Source organism: Notechis scutatus, chromosome 3 (genome assembly GCF_049901735.1).
Source record: "Notechis scutatus isolate UNSWTSFEM ecotype Mainland chromosome 3, rNotScu1.2, whole genome shotgun sequence".
Taxonomy (NCBI): Eukaryota; Metazoa; Chordata; class Lepidosauria; order Squamata; family Elapidae; genus Notechis; species Notechis scutatus.
Window position 1 is genome coordinate 36189870 of NC_142011.1, and position 20147 is coordinate 36210016.

The following is a 20147-nucleotide window of genomic DNA, read 5'->3' on the forward strand; positions in this document are numbered from 1 at the left end:
TCATAAATGAAGTACCACGTTGAGATATTAAATTCTTGCCTGAAAGCACCTAATCCCCTACATTGGCTTTGTTCTGATTTCTGGGTCTTCTGGTATTTGGCATATTATGTCCTAAGTATTAAGCCTGGATTATTCTAAGTTCTGATTATTTTATGTACTGTATAGATTTTCTAAAGTATTCAGATAGGAAATATTGGGAGATCCAGATATAATAAGAATACGAGTGTCTGATTTGAGAGAAGGATTCTGTGACTCTTTATGAGGTTGGGAGGCAGAATATTTTTAATTGTATTCTGACTAGTGAGTTTCTTGAACAAAGAATGAACAAAGGATGCCCAGGTTGGATGATAGGGAAGTAATCATACTAGGAAGAGAACAATGATGAAAATATGTTTAAGGTCAGAGATAAATTTTTTTTAACACATTGGTCAGTCTCCTCTTCCAAGTACAACTAAGCAATAACTGATGTACTATATGCAACTATGAATATGTATGAACAATTTCAGTCTTCATTTTGCAGCCAAATTTATTTGATGCAGGAAATTGAGGAAGCTAAAATGTATGGAGGATTGGGATCAAATTGTAATAAATTGATATTTACTGGCACTGGTGTAGGGTTAAGGAGCAAATAAATTATTCTCCCAAGTGCTAATCATTCTGTAAAGGAAAACATATCAGTATCAATTAAATAGGATATATAACTGCCAGATTAAAAAAATACATGCCACTATCCTTTCAAATACATCCTTTTGAATGTGTGGGTGAGAAAAGCATGTTATCATGCATTAATTAACCCTGAACAAAAGGATGTGATTTTATCTATATAATAATAGATGGTTTCCAGATCTTTAAAGTCTGCTTGTCTGCAGAAATTTAGCAGTTGTAGTTTTTTTAATGTAGGAAAACTATTTTACAGATGGCACCTTCCTCCCACTAGACTGGCAAAAATGTTTAACTCAGATCCAAGCTGTTGGAAATGTGGAAAAGAAAAGGGCACTTATTTTCATATCTGGTGGACATTCCAGGAGGTGAAAAAATATTGGAGTACAATTAGACAATGGCTAGAAGAAATCATGAATCAGAAAACTGAATTTAATCCGGAAACTTTTTTATTAGGTATAATAACACAAAAATGCAATAAAATAGATAGATATATCATGTTATACATATTAACAGCTGCAAGGATTTCGTACGCACAACTCTGGAAAGAAAAAGGGGTTCCACCAGAAGGCATGGTTATAAAAAAAGAGATTTCTGATTGGCAACATAAAGAGAAGAGCAAATCTAGTCAGCCACAGGCAAGGGCATTCTCACTGGCTGTCCACCTGGGAATGGCTTAAATGTTAGTCACCTATCCTGAAACTAATCAATCTTCTCCTGGGAGGGATAGAACTAGTAGCTTTCAGACTTATAAGAGATTGCTTTGCTGATTTGTTTTGAAACAGGAAGGCAAGACATTCTTCACAGCAGAAAACTGGGAGAAAGTGTCTGTGTATGTCAACAAAAAGACAAGTGCTTTCCTTGTCATGTGCTCTCTCTCAAATGTATAGTGTTCGTTCTCTCCCTCCCTCCCTCCCTCTCTCCATCTCTCTCTCTTCCTTAGACTGGGTGCTGCTTGGAGCTTGTCTTTGCCTGGCTGTGTGCAACCTGCAGATGGCATGATAGTAGGAGAAACTCAGGAGAAGCTCTTTCAGTGCGCCTGGCTGCTACTGCAATCCCAAGAATGATGACTCATATCCAGACACATTTTAGCCTCAGGCAATAGAGCTTAGTCCAGTTTCAGGAGCTTACCTGAATGAGCTTTGCTTTACATGTCATGACTCTCAAAGGATGAAGGTCTCTTTGTCCATGGAAATATTTGTTTGTGCTGTTCACGGTGACCTTTCAGTAGTGGTGGAACATTATCCCTCTACATGATTGAAAGAGATGGATACAATGTCATATCAGACCAAAGCTTTGGAAAACGAGTGGAATGAGAGAGAGATTAAAAGTCGCCCACATGTGGAATTGAATACTTTCACTTGCTCCTCTGTTTGATGTTTTAAAATAAGTGAATGGTTCTTCAATTCCATTTGTGGAGAAATTTGTGATGCTTCTACTGTTAAAACCAAGGAAAAGACGAGTTAATGAGCAGGAATGTCCATAAGGTCAGGTGGGCCGTCTAAAAAAATTAAGAATGTGGCGGTGGCCATGTGTTCATCTGTACAACCCTGCAGCTGCCATCTTGACTAATTTGAACACACACACACACAAACACTCTCTCTCTGGTGAATCTAAGTGAGTATTGCAAACATGACTGAACAACTAAGGATTGAAACCAGATTTCTAAGAATCAAACTTATGAACAAATTCATATTGTTGGTTTCTTTTCCTTTCAGTTTTTTGAATTTCAGGTTCTTTCTGCCCAGACAGTGACATGATTTGAGTATAATATTCTTCTAAAAGAAAGGCAGATAACCTTTCAACCCTGAGTTTCCCTTGATCCAGTTTACTTTTTTGAGGTGGGGGGGGGGCTTCTGATGGTTACTGGAGGCCTGGTACTGATAAGGTGACTTTGGGGGCTGCCTTTGGATCTTTTATGCCCCCCCCCCCGGGTTTTTTCCTTAAAAATAGGGTGTTTTTCACAACTTGTTCCCAAAATTTGACAATGTAGCCCTGTAGGTTGAGAAGGGAGGAAGAAAGGGATCAGAGTGACCCACTGCTCATGGCCAGCATGTACAAGAGGTAGAGCAGTAAGCAGAGAGTCCTGTACAGACTCCACCTAGAAATTCAGCCTTATTCACAAGAATGCCTGTTGCTTTGTGTCCAGTTTTGCTTCTTGCTGCCAAGTCCTACAGATGTCAATGAAACTGTTTGACCGCATTTATAAGGCTGGGCTGCTTTGGCATGCCCTTCACTATTTGCAGGAGAGAATAGGTTATTTGCAGTAGGCACCTTATCGGTGGTTGTGGAAGAGATGCTGATAATAGGGGTTGGCTTCTTTCTATTCTTGATCCAGATCTCAGCACTAAAAAAAAACCCTATGCATATAAAGTAAAAACAGCAAAGTTCTCTCTGCCCAGATCACGTGGCTTAGATCATCAGAGCAGAATTTGAAACATTAATTTTCTTCTGCATTTGAATCAATCTGTGGTGTAACTTCTATAGAGATTTTTTTTTTCCTGCATAAACACGCATGCCTTTTGTCCGCTCTGAAATATTTGATAATCAGCAGCACAACAACCTTTGGGGCTCCTAATGAGTAAAACCAGAGAAAGTTTGACATGGGTTAAGACAGTGGTCAGAGAAGCAATCATTTGTTTGCTGACTTCTTCCACACCATCTTCTCCCCACCACTTGTCAGAAAGCTTCCACGCCAATGTTATTTATGGACATGCCATAAATGTTTCTGCCTGGGAGTCAGAAACAGCAACTACACAAGACAGCAGAACTGTTTGTAGAAATATACTGGTGGAGCTCATTTTCAATCACATTTGGAAACAAATAATTGAGAAAGAAAAACAGAGGTCAGCAGCAGTGCCAGCTGGATTATCACTTGCTTGTTTCAGATCAGGTTTGAGAATGGCAACTTAATAATCATAGCCTTAAAAACATGTATTCACTTCTCTATGGAAATTAAATGGAAGTGAAGATGGTTTAAATTTCATATCTCCTTTTTCTAGTGAAAAAGGAAGGTAGTTAAAAGCATTGATACAATAAAGAGGGAGTAGGCAGTGGATCTGTTGGAATCCCCGAAGAGTCAAGGTGGACCACATAAAAAGAGATAGGGGTTCAGGTGTGGTCACCATTTTGACTTTTTTGTCTTCCTTTCCACATACAAATTGGTGGGAATGGGCAATTTGATGCCCTCTTGAACTTTTGGATTTTAGGTATGATCAGTCTAAGTCAGCATGGCAAAGACAAAGGGAGAGAGAAATGGAAGTTTAAGGCAAGGGAGTCTGTAGGGAGATCAAACCTATTAAAACTCGTGTAATTAAATATAAAAACAGGTAGAGCTTTGATCAAAGATCCAGATACCATCTCAAGTCTTTTGACCAGACAAGCAGATATGCCTGACCATGAGACTGAAGCTCTGTTCTCTCTCTCTCTCTCTCTCTCTCTTTTTGCCTGGGTAACATCTGCAAAGCAATCTGCAATAAATTTGCTATAAAAGGGGTAAAGTTTCATCTTTGCAGTTGTGACATATTTTTTTCCTCCAAACTTCTGGTGTTCCTGAGCAGATAGGCTCCTAAAAATTTGACTTACTGTTGCAATAAGGTTTCTGTTCTCCTAAACTACTTTTATTTTTAGCCTGATACAAGGTTGTGTGCTGCAGACATTAGGAAAAGACACACTTTGCTCGACTATCTTTTGTCAACCTCAGCAACTTCAGGGTGTGTGGACTTCAACTCCCAGAATCCCCATGCTGGCTGAGGCATTCTGGGAATTGAGGTCCACACATTTTAAAATTGCTGAAGTTGAGAAACGTTGGTAAAAAAGATAGTCTAGCAAAATTTTAAATTTCTTTTTTTCTCCTCCTTTTGCTTTTTCTTTCCTCCCCTTCTGCTGATTCCTTGGGAGGGGGGCATTTTTCTTTCCCTTCCTGAGTATTTGTTCCAGCCAGAGTGTCATATCAGTTTCGACTTGGCTGCCTGCAGTGAGAGATGGATGCCTTTTAAGAATCTGTCACATGGCAACTACAGTAAACACAGTGGGGCAGCTGCTTAATGAGAGAGGGGGGAAAATGGCTCTGCCTCCAGGTGTTCCATGTAAATGAAGATAGAAGTAGAGTAAAGCTCCTTGGCTTGACTGGCCTTTAATTGAAATTTGGCAGATGGCTGATTCCAAGAGCTGTGTTGTGTCTCCTGTGAGATTGTGGATGACTTTTCTAATTGGCAGCTGTAGGAATTATCCCGTTACCCTCTTTCTGATTATTGATCAGTTGTAACAACATTGTCCGGTCTTTTTCTGTAAAATCCCATGAATGGAGGGATGTTAATTTGCCCTGTACTGTCTCCTTCCTGTATCCCATATCAAGATCCCTTTCTCTCCACTGTTTTTTGTCCTTTGAATAGAATAGAGTAGAGTAGAGTAGAGTAGAGTAGAGTAGAGTAGAATAGAATAGAATAGAATAGAATAGAATAGAATAGAATAGAATAGAATAGAATAGAATTCTTCATTGGCCAAGTGTGATTGGACACACAAGGAATTTGTCTTGGTGCAAATGCTCTCAGTGTACATAAAAGAAAAGATACATTCGTCAAGAGTCAAGAATCATAAGGTATAACACTTAATGATAGTCATAGGGTACAATAAGCAATCGAATCATACTAGTAAACAGTCAATATAAATCGTAAGGATACAAGCGACAAAGTTACAGTCATACAGTCACAAGTGGGAGCGGATGGGTGATAAGGAGTGATGAGAAGATTAACAGTAATAGTACTGCAGACTTTGTACATAGTTGGACAGTGTTGAGGGAATTATTTGTTTAGCAGAGTGATGGTTTTCGGGGAAAAAACTGTTCTTGTGTCTAGTTGTTCTATAGCATCATTTTGAGGGAAGGAACTAAAACAGTTTATGTCCGGGATGTGAGGGGTCTGTAAATATTTTCACAGCCCTCTTTTTGACTCGTGCAGTATAGAAGTCCTCCATGGAAGGCAGGTTGGTAGCCATTGTTTTTTCTGCAGTCCTAATTATCCTCTGAAGTCTGTGTCTGTCCTGTTTGGTTTGAAGGAGTTTGTGAGGAAAATGTATTTACTGAAAGAGCATTTGAAGTTATATTTTATTTGATGAATCAGTGCCTTGAATGAAGAAACCAATCCATCTGAGTGTTTCAATTACTGAAGCACGTTTTGAATGAGAACTCCTTCCTCTCTGAGGCCTGAAACAATTGTCCCATAAAAAGGCCCAGAAGGAAGTCCTGAAACTGCAGAAGGTTTCTTGTTCAACACTGTGAAGAGGAAAGAGGCAACACCAGGACCCTTAGTGCACTTGTTATTCTGAACACAGGACATTTTAGCATGATAGCACTCTTCCAACGTTTGAAGGGCTGCCACAGAGAAGAGGATGTTTTCAAAGCACCTGAGGGCAAGGCAAGATGTAAGTAATGGAACCTTATGACAAGAGATCCAATCTAGAATTAAGAAGAAATTTCCTGACAATGAGAACAATTAATCAGTGGAACAGCTTAATTCCAGAAGTTGTGCGTATCTGTCACTGGTTTTTTTTTTAAAGAAACTTTACTATTTGTCTGGAATAATATAGAACAGGGGATTGGACTAGACCTACAAGGTCACTTCCAACATTGTTATTCTATAATCTCCAAAGATGCTTTGGGAAGGTTTTGGGTGACCAAGGACCACACTTTTTGAGAAAAATTGATAGCTACCATATGTCATGATAATGCAAAATGATCAAGAACTTAACACATCGTTGGGTATGATTAGGGCCATTTGTACTGTTTTTTTCGCTTGCGTCAGAGCAAGAAGAAGCTGACCATGTTTGCAAACATTTCTGTAGGTCACAAAAAGAGGTTTGAAATTGCATGTGACCCCACATTTTCTATAAAGGTTTATGAACAGAGATGTCCTCAAGTAGAATAAAATTAGCTATTTCATTTACTGGATGATTTCTCTCTTCCAAATATATGAACACAAGGATATTCATGCGTACAATTTATCTTTATCTTCCTTTGCTGCTGACAAAGCATGCCACCTCTAGGGTCCAATTTTTAAATCGAAGTGATTGGAAATGAAGGGAGGAGAGCCTCTGTCAGGAAAGCCTCCCAAACAGGAACATCCTTGCCCATTTGTCTTTTTGCATATTTGGGATGTAAATACAAGGAAATGTTTTCTTGGGCAAACCCCCCCCATGCATCTCTCTACTGTTGTTTTTTTGGCTAAATTCTGCCATGCCTGCAGGAAATCCATATGGAGTCTCATTGTCTGAAACAAAACAGCTAGAAGCTCAAAAAACTGTACCTCTTGATTGAGGAAAAGGATAACAAGATGTATCCTGGAAATAAAATAAAAGCCACCCTTCAGCCCCAACATAAAAGAAAGATGAGATAATATAGATGGCAACAATTTTCAGAGACTCCCTGAAGTGTGCATAACCACAGACACGCACAAAAAGAGAGAAAGAGACACATCTCAGAATGGTGCAGTCTAATGTAGAAAGAATATTTCCAAAAAATACTGAAAATGAAAAGAAAGAGACATCACTCCTTGTGCTGTTCAGACAGTTTATAGGTAATAGGAATTGAGATAGTTAGGAATTGAGAGCTGTCCCCTTAAGGGAATGCATCATGGTAAATGTAGTTAAGGTATCCTGGGAAATGTAGTCCATGTCATGTGGCCACCATCTGTAATCCTGATTGGTCACTGAATTGACCTGCTAATGGTGGGTTGGGGAGGTTTCCACTCTTGCTCGGACCCCAGCAGCATGCTGGCATCTCTCCCCCTTTGCTGCACTATTATGGGATGAAAGATCACAATCCTTTTACACCAGAAAGTCAGCTATGCAAAGGAGTTGGACATTGAGATGATTCTTGACATAACTGTAAGTTATATTGAGGATGTCTGATGAACCAGTAAAAAAGACTTTGTATGGATGCTTTGTGGAGTTATCTATCTGCCTTTATACATTCAGTCAGTAATTATAGAGGATAGATTATTCCTCACAGTGGAGAATACTCTATGGTTAGGAGTTTCTTGGTTTTGAAATCTGCACAAAATGCTGTTTGTTTAGAGTGCCTATGGAGATTGTCAGTCATGCATCTCCATGCTTGTCCCAAAGGTACGTCTTGCGGAGAGGGCTGCGGTTCCTCCTGGTTTTGCTGTGCAGCTCCTGACTGGATGAGTGGGGCAGGAAAGGATTTATATTCCTTGCAGCCCAGCATTTACTCTGGCGCCCTTTTAGAGAGCCCTCATTGACGGCCAGGGCCCCCCGTCTGTTCTGGGTTCGCTAATCATGTTTGATTAGAGGCAACTGGGAAGCAAAAATTATTTTGTATTTATGTGCAAACTATGGGCAACAATGCTTTGTTACATTATTTTCAATTCATTTAAAATTATTTCTCTTTAAAACTAGTGTTTTTGCAACCTGCAAATCTTGGTGCCTTAAAAAAAAAGAATGGTACTTTGAGTCAGGGTTGACTTCTGGCACCTTCCTAGAATACAGTCCCTGCAGTTTTCTTGGCAATGTTTTTGGAAGTGGTTTGCCATTTCCTCCTTCCTAGGGCTGAGAAAGAATGACTAGTCCAAGGTCACCCAGCTGACTTTGTGCTTAAAGCAGGACTAGAATTCACAGTCTCCTGATTCTTCACTTAGTTCTTTAGCTGCCACATCAAACTGATTCTCATAATAAGAAGTGTCATTTAAATTAAGACCTTAACTTCCAAAAAAAAAAAAATTCATCTATACTTTGCCTTCTGCTTCCTGTAAAAAAAATGTTGAAGTGTGCTTACGGGCAAAGAATCCTGAAACCTTCAAACTATGTAATTTTCCTGAAGATGTTTCAGGTTTTCTATTAAGTGTGAAGAGGCCAACTTTTTGTACTTTTTTTTTTCAAACCATTTATTTTGATTTGTCAATCACTTACAAGAGAATAGGTATAAGTATATACATAGTTATGAATACATGAAATGGGTACATATAAGAAAAATAAAAGAAACAATAGGACAGGGATGGTAGGCATGTTGGTGCGCTTATGCATGCCCCCTACAGACCTCTTAGGAAAGGGGTGAGTAGACAGTCTAAGTAGACAGTCTAAGGTTAAAGTAGACAGTGAGTAGACAGTCAATAGTAGACAGTCTAAGGTTAAAGTTTTTGGGGTTTCGGGAAGAAACCACAGAGTCAGGTAGAGTATTCCAGACATTGACCACTCTGTTGCTGAAGTTGTATTTCCTGCAATCAAGTTTGGTGCAGTTAACCTTGAATTTGCATCTATTGTGTGCTCTTGTGTTGTTATGGTTGAAGCTGAAGTATTCATTCACAGGTAAGTCATTGCAATGTATGATTTTATATACCATACTTAGATCAGACCGAAGACGCATAATTCAAGGTTTTCTAGGTCTAGAATTTCAAGGAGTGGAGAACTCTTCTTTGAAATATTTCTGGACTTTCTCAACTGTGCTAATATCAGATACGTAATGTGGGTTCCAGACTGATGAGCTGTATTCGAGTATTGGTCTAGCAAATGTTTTGTATAGTCTAGTTAGTAGTGTGATATTACCAGAGAAAAAGCTACATAGGATTAAGTCAACAACTCTTAATGCCTTTTTGGCTATGTAGTTACAGTGGGCCCTAGCACTTAGATAATTAGAGATGAGTATTCAAAGGTCCTTTACAGAACTTGGATCATCAACAAGGTCTTGACTATTCAGCTTATATTTTATTTTCTGATTTTTTTTGCCAATATGCAAGACAGAGCATTTATTTGTTGAGATTTGGAGTTGCCATTTGTTTGACCATTCTGATACATAGTCAAGATCTTTTTGAAGGGTAGCAGTATTGTCTGTGGTATTGAACAGCTTTACATCATCAGCGAAGACAACGCAGTTGCTCTTAATGTGATCACAGAGGTCATTTATGTAGAGTATGAAGAAAGTTGGTCCTAGAACACTGCCTTGGGGGACACCACTATTGACAGGTACAGAATTTGATAGGACACTCTCAATTTTGACCATTTGTTGTCTGATTGGCAGGAATGCTTCTATCCAGTTATGCAGTTGTCCAGAGATACCATAAGATTTTGGTTTTAGGAGTAGTTTATTGTGTACCACTGAATGAAAGTCTTTACAGAATTCTATGTAGATTGAGTCTATTGTTTTGCCCTGATCGAGTTGTGTAGTCCATATGTTTTTGCAGTGTAAGAGTTGCAGATTACAGGATAGTTTTTTTCTGAAACCAAATTGTTTATTAGAGAGTAAGTTGTTTGTCTCTAAGTGGAGGATAATGGATTGGTTAATCATTGATTCCATTACTTTACAGGTGACGCAGCATAAGGAGATTAAGAAAGTTTAGAAGAATATGAGAGTCCCACTAATCAGAATGATGCTGCAAACAAGCAGATGGGATTCTTAGTTTTATTTTCCTGGGTTAGTATAAATATGTAAATAAAAATGAGGCAATAAGAAAAGAATACTTATTTTTTAGTCTCTTACTTTCTAGCCCCACTACCTAAAAATTCAATTCAATTCATTTGACAATATTACAAAAATTAGTTGCCATTGCCTTCTGCCCTTTTTGGGGCAGGGAGAATTCCAGATCTAGTTTAGAGCTGTTGGAAAAATCTTCTTTCCATCTTAGTACAACCAGGGCTGGCCTATATGGTTCTCCAAGATCAGCTAGATCAGTTGCCAGCCTACTAGATTCCTTAAACATTTGTAATCTTCCTCTCAAATCATGCCTTGGATTTCTCAAAGGTGAAAAAAAAAAAGATATTGGCAGTGTCACATCTTATTACTTAAAGAATTTTCAATCTGAAGACTCATTTCAGCTGAGTTGAATAAGAGGTGACTACATGCCCATGGCCATGTTGTTTTCAGAACAACAGAAGTGTTTGCCATTGTCTTACTTTTAAAGTTTATCTTTGTTTAGTCTGAATCCCAGTTCTAATATGGAACCCTAAGATTTCTTGGTAGCCTCTAATCGAAACAGGGTTTCCCATCCTGCTTAGCTTTTGACAATATTAGTTAAGGTTGGCCGGCTACTATTTTTCCATTGCTATATTCCCATATATTGATATAAAGGCTGGCTAACCACATGTCTCTTATTGTTGTTTCTGCTATGGATTTTAAATATGATTTAACAATCATATATTTTCATATAATCTCCAAGTATTTACTAATAGAAAAGATAGACATAACTGCTTTTTGAAATATTCAGTGCTGCAAAAATTATTAAATATTTGAATTATTTTAATGCTATTTATCTCTGGGAATTATTGGAAAAGGGAGCAAAGAAACTCCAGATTATATCACATAAATAGAGTGGTAAGCCATGCAAATTAGAATTGTAAAATAAGTGTACTGGAATGTTGGATTCAGCACTAGACAACTATTTATTTTTTAAAGAAATGTGTTAGATCTACAGCTTTTCGTTCCTTAATGAGGTCAGTTTAGCATATAACCAAAGATAACTGAGTGGGTGTGTGAAGGGAGAGAGGATGTTCTTAGAATCATTTTATAAAATACGTTTGGATGAGATATCATTTTACAAGATGATTCTGAGAACAGCTTAAAATTATCTAAAATCCAAATATTCCACTTCCTTAAATATATATATTCATTCTCCTCTACATTGTGATTAGAAGGGAAGTTCATGTATGATTTAATGTGCCAGGAACTGTAACTTCCTATCTAATCTAGCAGCAGCTATGGTTTCTGACTTACTTCTGCAAATCTTATTCTGTTCCATTGGTACTTTTTTTTACCAATTCTAAATTGTTCTTTCTGCATTTTAAAAACAGCATTCAGGAGACATTGCAAAAATGCCAACTTCTTTTCACCCTAACTTCTGTCTTACTGATCTCTGGTTGGTTAGGTTACAGGAATCCTGAAACCTCTGAGAAAGAATTAGGCTACTATCTTATTGAAAATTTTTAAATAAATGTTTTTTGGGGGGTGCGGGGTGGGGGCAAGAGTACATTTGGAACATGGATTGGCTATAACGCTAAAGGCCAGCTTAAAACTAGTAGCAATTGGTCAAAGTACAGTATATCCCTTGATTGAGAATTGCATGCAAAGCCTTGAAGAGACTTCTATATCTCACTGTCATTCTTTTAATTGGAAAAAAATCAAATGATTTCACTACACTGGAACAAACCCTGAGATAAAACTGAGGTCCCATCTACTTGGAAAACCAACATATACGGTTTCTTAGTAATGGAGGTCTATGCTATGCACAGTATTGGCATAGTGGCTTCTTCTATGTTCCTACAAAGGGACATTCTGGGGAACATAAGAGCATATACAAGTTTTGCTAATATGCTGCTACCAAGGCTGATAAGCGTTGGAATGGGTCAAGATAGCTTGTATGTCATCTTTCCTCACTTCAGTTAATGTGCACTACAACCTTTCATAACTAATGTTTTAAATGATATCAAACACTCCTCAACTTGCTGCCAATAAAAATGTTTTGTTGCCTTTGCCTACCCAGGATGTAGCCACATAACCCTGTGATGCAATTCCATAATACACTTTGTGTAACTCTTGTTTCTGCACTCTTTCTTCTGTTCATAGAATTGAACAAAATCAGTTGTCCCTTATGCAAAAAAAACCCTATTATTACCAAGTTTTAGAGTGCCTTCTAAGACTGATGTGTTTGCTTGAACTACCCTCTTCTCCATGTTACAAATGTATGAGGTTTAGGTCTATAGATGTAAGAGCTAGGTGGAAGACCACAAACAGCTAATGAAAGCAATTATACTATCATGAATTTCTGGGGAAAATGCTAATTTGATAGGGAGACCTGTTTTCCAGGGATCTTCCTGGGAAAGTGAGATTGGGATGCTAACTGGTCTTGCTTGTCCTTTGCTGATGTTCCATTGGGTTGCTTTATCTTCAATATCATCTGTAGCATAATTTCTTCACCTTATGTTAGTAATAGCAATTGTATGGACTTCAGTATAGGAAAGGATAATTTCCAAAGGAATGATCTCCTCCAACTTTTCCTAAATGAGTACATACTGTGTCTCGGGGAAGGAGAGACAAAATCTGGGAACTAAAAGAAGAAAGAGGATTTCATTAAGCCAGTTTGGTATAGTGGTTAAGCTACTGGCCTAGAAATCAGGAAGCTGTGAGTTCTAGCCCTGCCTTAAGCATGAAAAGCCAGGTAGGTGACTTTGGACCAATTACTGTACTTTCTCTCAACCCAACTCACCTCATAAAATAATTCCTACACACACACACAGGTTGATCCTTTCAAGCAAAAGAACACAGCATTAATTAAAAGAATAAAATAAGGAATTGACAGCAAATAAATCACATGAACTTGCAGTTCAGCCACCTTGAAAGATTGGCCTTTCTGTTTGTTTTTGTCTACTGATAGTCTATTGGGTTTTATTATTGATTTTATACTTCTTTATATGTCTTACTACGGTATCATTTGGAATCAGGTAGCCCAGATTTTTGAATAAATAATAATAACCATCTCAAAACAGAAAGAAAGATTAAAAAATCAACACACATTGTCATCACATCTTTCTTCAAACCCTTCCAGTACCATTTAATTTAAAATGGGGTATAGGCTAGAACAGCTGCAAGATGTCTCGGTAACAAGTAAAACTAAGTTATGAGAAATTGTTCCAAGCAAGAGAAAGTTGAAGGGGTGAAAACAATAAGGTTTAATAAATAAGGAACATTATCACAATCATCATCCTAAGGAGGCATAGTTGTGTAACTTATTTTGAAAGGATGACAGTTTCCTTTGATTTAAAATAGCTTGCAAACTGAGAAAACACATGCTTCACACCATCAAAAAAGATCCAGGAGGTTTTTGCTTCCCAGTGGAATACTGACCTGAATTTGGCCTTACAAGAAATCAGACTTCCAACTCCTGAGTCCTACTCTATTTCCATGAACAAAATAGCTGGCAAGAGAGGTTTCGTGATGATAAGAGTCGGTCCCACAGCAGTCCTGCTGAGTTAGTTGGAGCCGAAGAGATTGCTGACCTCAATGCACTGTGGATTATCCAGATAGGAGGTCTCCTGCTGCAAGAGTTGGAAAAACATTTTCATGCCAGAACACTGTGGTTTCAGTCTGCGTCAATAGTAGGCTGGCAATGACATGGCAGCTACACAGCAAGGACATGGCAGGGTCAAATGATAAGTGGGGCATCTCGGCAAGGAGGCTGTGTGCATCCATCCATAAGCATTTGTCTAGGGTGGCGAGATGGGTGGGGACTGAGTTGCAGATAGAAGCAAGATTGAATGAGCAGAGTAGCCAATTTCATTGTACATTAATTAGAGTTACCAGTTGCAGAAATTGTAACAATTGCTAGTAGCAACTAAGAAATGCAGAAGTCTCTAACTCGTTGCTGTCATCTAGCACAGTGGTCACCAACTGGTGGTCTGCAGAAAAATTATTTGCATTTTTATATTGCACTAAATCATCCTCAAACTATGCCCCCTGGGCTGGATATATGCAATAAATGTCTGTGTTGCTGCAGAGAGTCTCCCCCTTCAGGGTCTTTTTGTGCAGGTTGGAAGGGGCAAAAATTCTGACTTGGGTCTACTTCAACCTCCTAGTGCAGGGCTTTGGGCAAAGGCTGGAGGGAAGCGCTGCTGGTGGCGAAGAGGTGGAGCGCTTTGTTCCAGTGGGACTGCATCGTGGTCTGGAACTGGATGACCATCTCAGCCCGCTGAGCCTCCAGGCGCCAGTACCAGGCCTTGCACTCCTACAGATCTTCCCTCTGTTTGGATAGCCTATGCTCGTAGTCCCCAGTGAGGTGCTTCTGCTGAGCCTCCTTCTCAGTCAGATCCAATTTGAACTGAGCCAGCTGTTTTGCCAACTCTTTCTTGTGATGGCTGCTCCAACAACTGCTTCCTGTTGGGGCCCCAAGGATCCCGGGAGGGCAGGCAAGGAGTGGCTGGGAGGGGAGAGGCGAGTAGAGGCTGGTGAGGCACCCCTTGACGTGAGTGACATCAAGTTGGCCACACCCATTTGGTCACATGATCACCTAGCCACGCCCACCCAGCCAGTCATTAGGCAGATCATAGTAGTGGTCCACGGGATTTAAAATTATGAATTTAGTGGTCCCTGAGGTCCGAAAGGTTGGTGACCGCTGATAGCAGACATCTGGATTTTAGCTCCAGTAGCTATAGCATTCACAAAACCTGCTGGGGGGCCCTTATGCTCCCGAGAGAACACTCTGGACCACCACTGCCACCATTCTTCAAAGTGGCTTGTACGTACAGGCTTGGCTCTGAATATCTCTGTGCTCTGATTGATCTGGTTATATATCTTGGGTGAATTCAACCAATGTGGATGCAAAGAAGGATCTCAGTCTCTCCATATAAATAAGGAACGGCAGGAAGAAGAGGGAGGCAAGGTGATTGGAAATGGTTTGCAGTATGGTTAGGCAAGGATGATTACCCAAGCCTAGAAAATCAATAATTTTTGAAGTTGCACCATCTCCCTTTCTGTCGTGCGTTAATCCTTCATTTTTGTTTATTGTTTTAAATCATAGCTATGTGTTTTCTTTCTTTGACCGTAAATTCAATAAATATTAATAAAAATGAAGGCTTGACCAGTGGGGGGGGAAAGCAAACGTCTATTGACACAATGCCTTTTCTCAAGTCAGCTAGTTTGCAAAATAAATAAATGAATGTTGCATTGCATAACTATGTCCCAGTTTCTGATCTTGACATATTGGCAGGAATGCTGTGAATCTTGCTGCATTAGGTTATGTAGTTTAGTTTAAGACCATAGATAGTAGCATCCTTCTGAAAATGATTTGTGCTCTTCCATCCAATGCAGCTGACCAGGACCATTTGCATATCCAAGGTTATAAGTACAATTACATCTTAACTTATCTGGAACCCACATTATGTATCTGATATTACACAAGGAAAGTCCAGAAAATTTCACAAAAGTTCTCCACCCTCTACTCGTTGTAATACCTTTGCCACCAGACTTGAAATTCTAAACTTAACTAGACGCCTTCGGAAGTTACATGGTAATAAAAACATTGCAATGTTAGAAACAGCTCACCATAACACACAAGAGCACACAATAGATATAAACCCAAAAATAACCCCCCCCCAACGATTCAAAAATACGACGCAATGGTGGTCATTTGGAATCTCACCCACCTGTTTTTCCCAAACCAAATTTAACTTAGTCACTTGACCTACCCTTTCCTAAGAGCGGGCGCCAAGCCACCCCGTCCCTGTCCTATTGTTTCTCCTATTCTTCTTTTTTTTTCTTATATACCCATTTAGTATTCCAACAGTAACCTTACTTATTTCTTGTAAACAATGGCAAACAAAAATAAGACCATGACTCTCTTCTTTCTATGTTTTATCCTGCGTAATCATCAAAACTGTAAATTACAAGGTCATTTTTTCTTCTTCTTTATGCAAATGGTCCATAAAGGACTAGTCCCTTTATGGATCATTTGCATAAAGAAGAAGGTTCTAGAAAAGTATAGAGAAGAGCAACCAGGATGATTAGGGGACTGGAGACGAAAACATATGAAGAGCAGTTACAGGAGCAGGGCATGGCTACTCTAGTAAAGAGAAGGACCAGGGGAGACATGATAGCAATTTTCCAATATTTGAGGGGCTGCCACAGGGAGGAAGGGGTCAAGCTATTTTCTAAAGCACCTGTAGGCCAGACAAGGAATAATGGATGGAAACTGAACAAGGAGAGATTTAACCTGGAAATAAGGAGAAACTTTCTGACAGTGAGAACAATCAACCAATGGAACAGAAGTTGCCCTCAGAAGTTTTGGGAGCGCGATCACTTGAGATCTTCAAGAAGAGATTGGATTGCCATTTGTCAGAAATAGTGTAGGGTCTCCCGCTTGGGCGGGGGGTTGGACTAGATGACCTACAAGGTCCCTTCCAACTCTGATTATCTGTTATCTGTTATTCCAATCCCCAGTGAATGTAGATATTGTCTTTTCTCTAATCAGAAGTTGATTTTGCCATTTCAGCAAGTTCTGATATCTTTACCAAAATACTGCTCCTGTTTGAAAATACTATTTTACCTACAGTAACAAGTGTGTGAAAACTGAAGCGCATCAGCTATTACTAGAGATTCACAGTCTTTCAAGAATGGTTCCCTGGATTTGCTAACAGGTAGTCCTCGACTTATGAACACAATTGAACCCAACATTTCTGTGGCTAAGCGAGACAGTCATTAAGTGAGTTTTGCCCCATTTTATGACCTTGATTGCCTCAGTGGTTAAGTGAAACACTGCAGTTGTTAATAACACAGTTGTAAAGTGAATCTGGCTTCCCCATGGACTTTGCTTGTCAGAAGGTGGCAAAAGGTGATTGATAGCATGACCCTGGAACACTGCAATTGTCATAAATAGGAGTTGATTGCCAAGCCCCTGAATTTTTATTGCATGACATAAGGGATACTGCAATGGTTGTAAGTGTGAAAAATGTTCATAAGTCACTTTTTTCAGTGCCGTTATAATTTTGAATGGTCACTGAACAAATGGTTTAAGTTGAGGACTACCTGTACACTGAGTGCTAAAAATGAAAGTCCTAGAAAATTTAATGTCTATGGAGATTCTTAGTCATCCAGGTCATGGCTGTCCCAAAAGTGCTTTTCAAAGACAACTGGACTTCCTTTGTTTTTTTTTCTTGATGTTTTGCTTCTCATACAAGAAGCTTCTTCAGTTCTGAGTGAAGATCAGATTAGAACTGAAGAAACTTCTTAGAGGGTAAGCGAAACGTCTTCAAGGAAAAACCAAAGTCCAGTTGCCTTTTGAAAAACTCTTTTGGGATAGAAAACATAACCTTGATAGCACTGTGGACACATTGACAGAAATGAAAGTACAACATTGTTCTTTGTATCATGAAGACAGACCTCTCTGCCTTGATTGTTTGTACAGTGGTCCCCTCGTTGATATTGCTTCACCTGTTTGTTGCCACTATTTGGGTGAAACTTAATTCTCATTACAAGAGTTGAAATCCACAGGCCTGGAATACTACTATAGGAATGCTTCCATTTATTTCCCAAGGTTTCTGCAGATTTATTTTTATTATATTGCAGTGTCACTGATGTTAGGACAGGGGTAGGTACAGCAAGCAAAGACGATATAGAAGTTGTTTCCAACACAATAAAAAAAAAACCTATATGGAGTTACACTAATAAGAAGCATGAAAACAAAACTTAATAAAATGAGGAAATGAAAGGGACTCTGTATGAGAAAAAAAGCATTTAAAAATGGTTGCTTCAAAAACAATGAGGATGAAAGATATAGAGTTGCAGCAAGGAAAGTAGTCAGAGAGAGCAAGAAACAGTTAAGGATTAAAAGAAGCAGACAAAGTTCAAAGTATTCTGGATGGAAGCAAAAATATTTGCAAGTGGAGGACTAGAGCCAAATAAGGGATTTTGGCAGAATGCATGTAAAGAATAAGTTATTATATGAGACACGATTTGAGTGAAGGAATGTTGGCAACAAGTGTTTTAGTGGTTTTTATGGGAGTGATAGTAACATGTCAAAGACTGCTTTAAAAGTGCAGAGAGAAAAACGATGAAAAGGAAGTCACAAGTGCTGTGAGAATGATAAAAACAGATAAAATCATTGGTGCAGATAATCTAGAGGCATATTCAAATAAATATGCAATTTGTTCCGAACTAAGCAGACTCGTAAGCCTGCAACTCTAATAGTTTTCTTTCCACGGCAGGATCGTAATCCTGCACTTTTGATTGGCCCGTGAATAGCGGATCGTGATTGGTCATTTTGGGCTAATCCGATTGGCTAATAGCGGGCCACCGTGATTGGACGCTCCAAAGCGCGGCAAACTCAAATCATTGGTTGATGATACAGCAGCCAGCTCTATAAAAGGAGCTGCTGCTGCCCGAGTATTTTCACTCTGTTCTGAAGTCACTAATAAAGAGTTTGGAGTCACTATTCGATGCCTCGTCTCCGTTCCTTGCACCCACTCTCCCAGATCTAACACAATTTACTAATAGAGTCTTCATGACCATTCAGTATATGCATGAAGACTTCATCTGTATTGGATAATCAGAACAATGCTATTATATTCCTCCTGTATAAAAGGAAAGATGGCAAGAACAAATTCAAAAACTAGTTTGTTCACATATGCCTAGGAAAGTTTTGTTCAGAATTCTGAATAATAGAGTACAAGGATACAATAGGTCAAGGATTGATTTTGATTGTGGCAGGATAGAACTGTACACACACACACACACACACACACACACACACACGGAAATGTAAATGGAAATACATGTAAATATAAATGTAAGTAGTAATATAAGTAAGTAGTAAATGTGTAAATATAGAAGTAAGTAGTAAACGTGTAATAAATGGGCCTGACAATAAGCAACAGTTGGGAAGTACAATGCAGTTTTATGCTGGGCAGCTGGTGTGCAGATCAGATTGTTGCTATTTAGCAGATCATTGAACATGAGAAAGTTAATTGTATGTTTGTTGATTAAGAGAAATTGTATGGTAAAGCACACAGGCTTGAAAGTATTGGAAGAATATGGAGTTGAAAGTTGCTTTTTATTTTTATCCCAATGGGGTTAAATAAAGCTTACATGAACATAAATGGATTGCTTACGCAATTGGTTTAACATTTAGCAGGGAGTCAGACAAGGATGTATAGTGTCTCATTAGATGTTTATGGATAAATATATAAAGATAATGTTAGTGATGTCAGAAGAGTTTGTTTGGGTTATGAATGTGCATGCAGACAAGCCATGTTGGATATCTGAGATGAGAAAAAGGAGAAATATAAGGAACAAAAGGCAACCTGGTGGACATGGTGCCTGGACATGGCGAAATGAAAAATGCTTTGCAGTTATAGAAAAATACAGAGAAGCATGGTGATTTATTTATTTTATTTATTTTTATTTATTTGATTTGCCAATTGTTTACAAGATAATAAGTATAAGTGTATACATAGTTGTGAATACATGAAATGGGTACATATAAGAAAAATAAAAGAAGAATAAGAGAAACAACAGGACAGGGACGGTAGGCACGTTGGTGCGCTTATGCACGCCCCCTACAGACCTCTTAGGAAAGGGGTGAGGTCAATAGTAGACAGTCTTTGTATTGGTGTAAACTAGATGTAGATATATTTCATTGTCTTATATCATGCCTTAATTTATTTGGATCACCATTTCTTACTTCTGCAGTTTGCATATCAGTTTTATCCTAAAAGGGATAATCTAATGCAGGGGTCTGCAACCTTAAACACTCAAAGAGTCATTCATTCCCACCCAGTCACCTCCTACTCTGGAATATGGTGCGGAGTCTCCATCCCCTGCCATCACCCTTACCTCCTCAGGCCAGGGAAGGAGTGACGGGGAGGGGAGGGGAGGGCCCAGCCATTGGTGGGATCAGCTGACAGGGAGCCACAGCAGAGGGCCGAAAGAGCCGCATGTGGCTCCAGAGCCGCAGGTTGCAGACACTTGATCTAACGGGTATGCATGTCTGAGGGTGAGG

The 20147-nt window shown here is 39.0% G+C and overlaps 1 protein-coding gene across 1 annotated transcript in view; it reads left to right on the plus strand.

Annotated features, from left to right (window-relative positions):
• The window catches only part of ADORA1 (adenosine A1 receptor), a 54640-nt gene that overhangs the window by 15429 nt on the left and 19064 nt on the right, over positions 1–20147 (plus strand). The gene's annotated exons all lie outside the window — the stretch shown is intronic.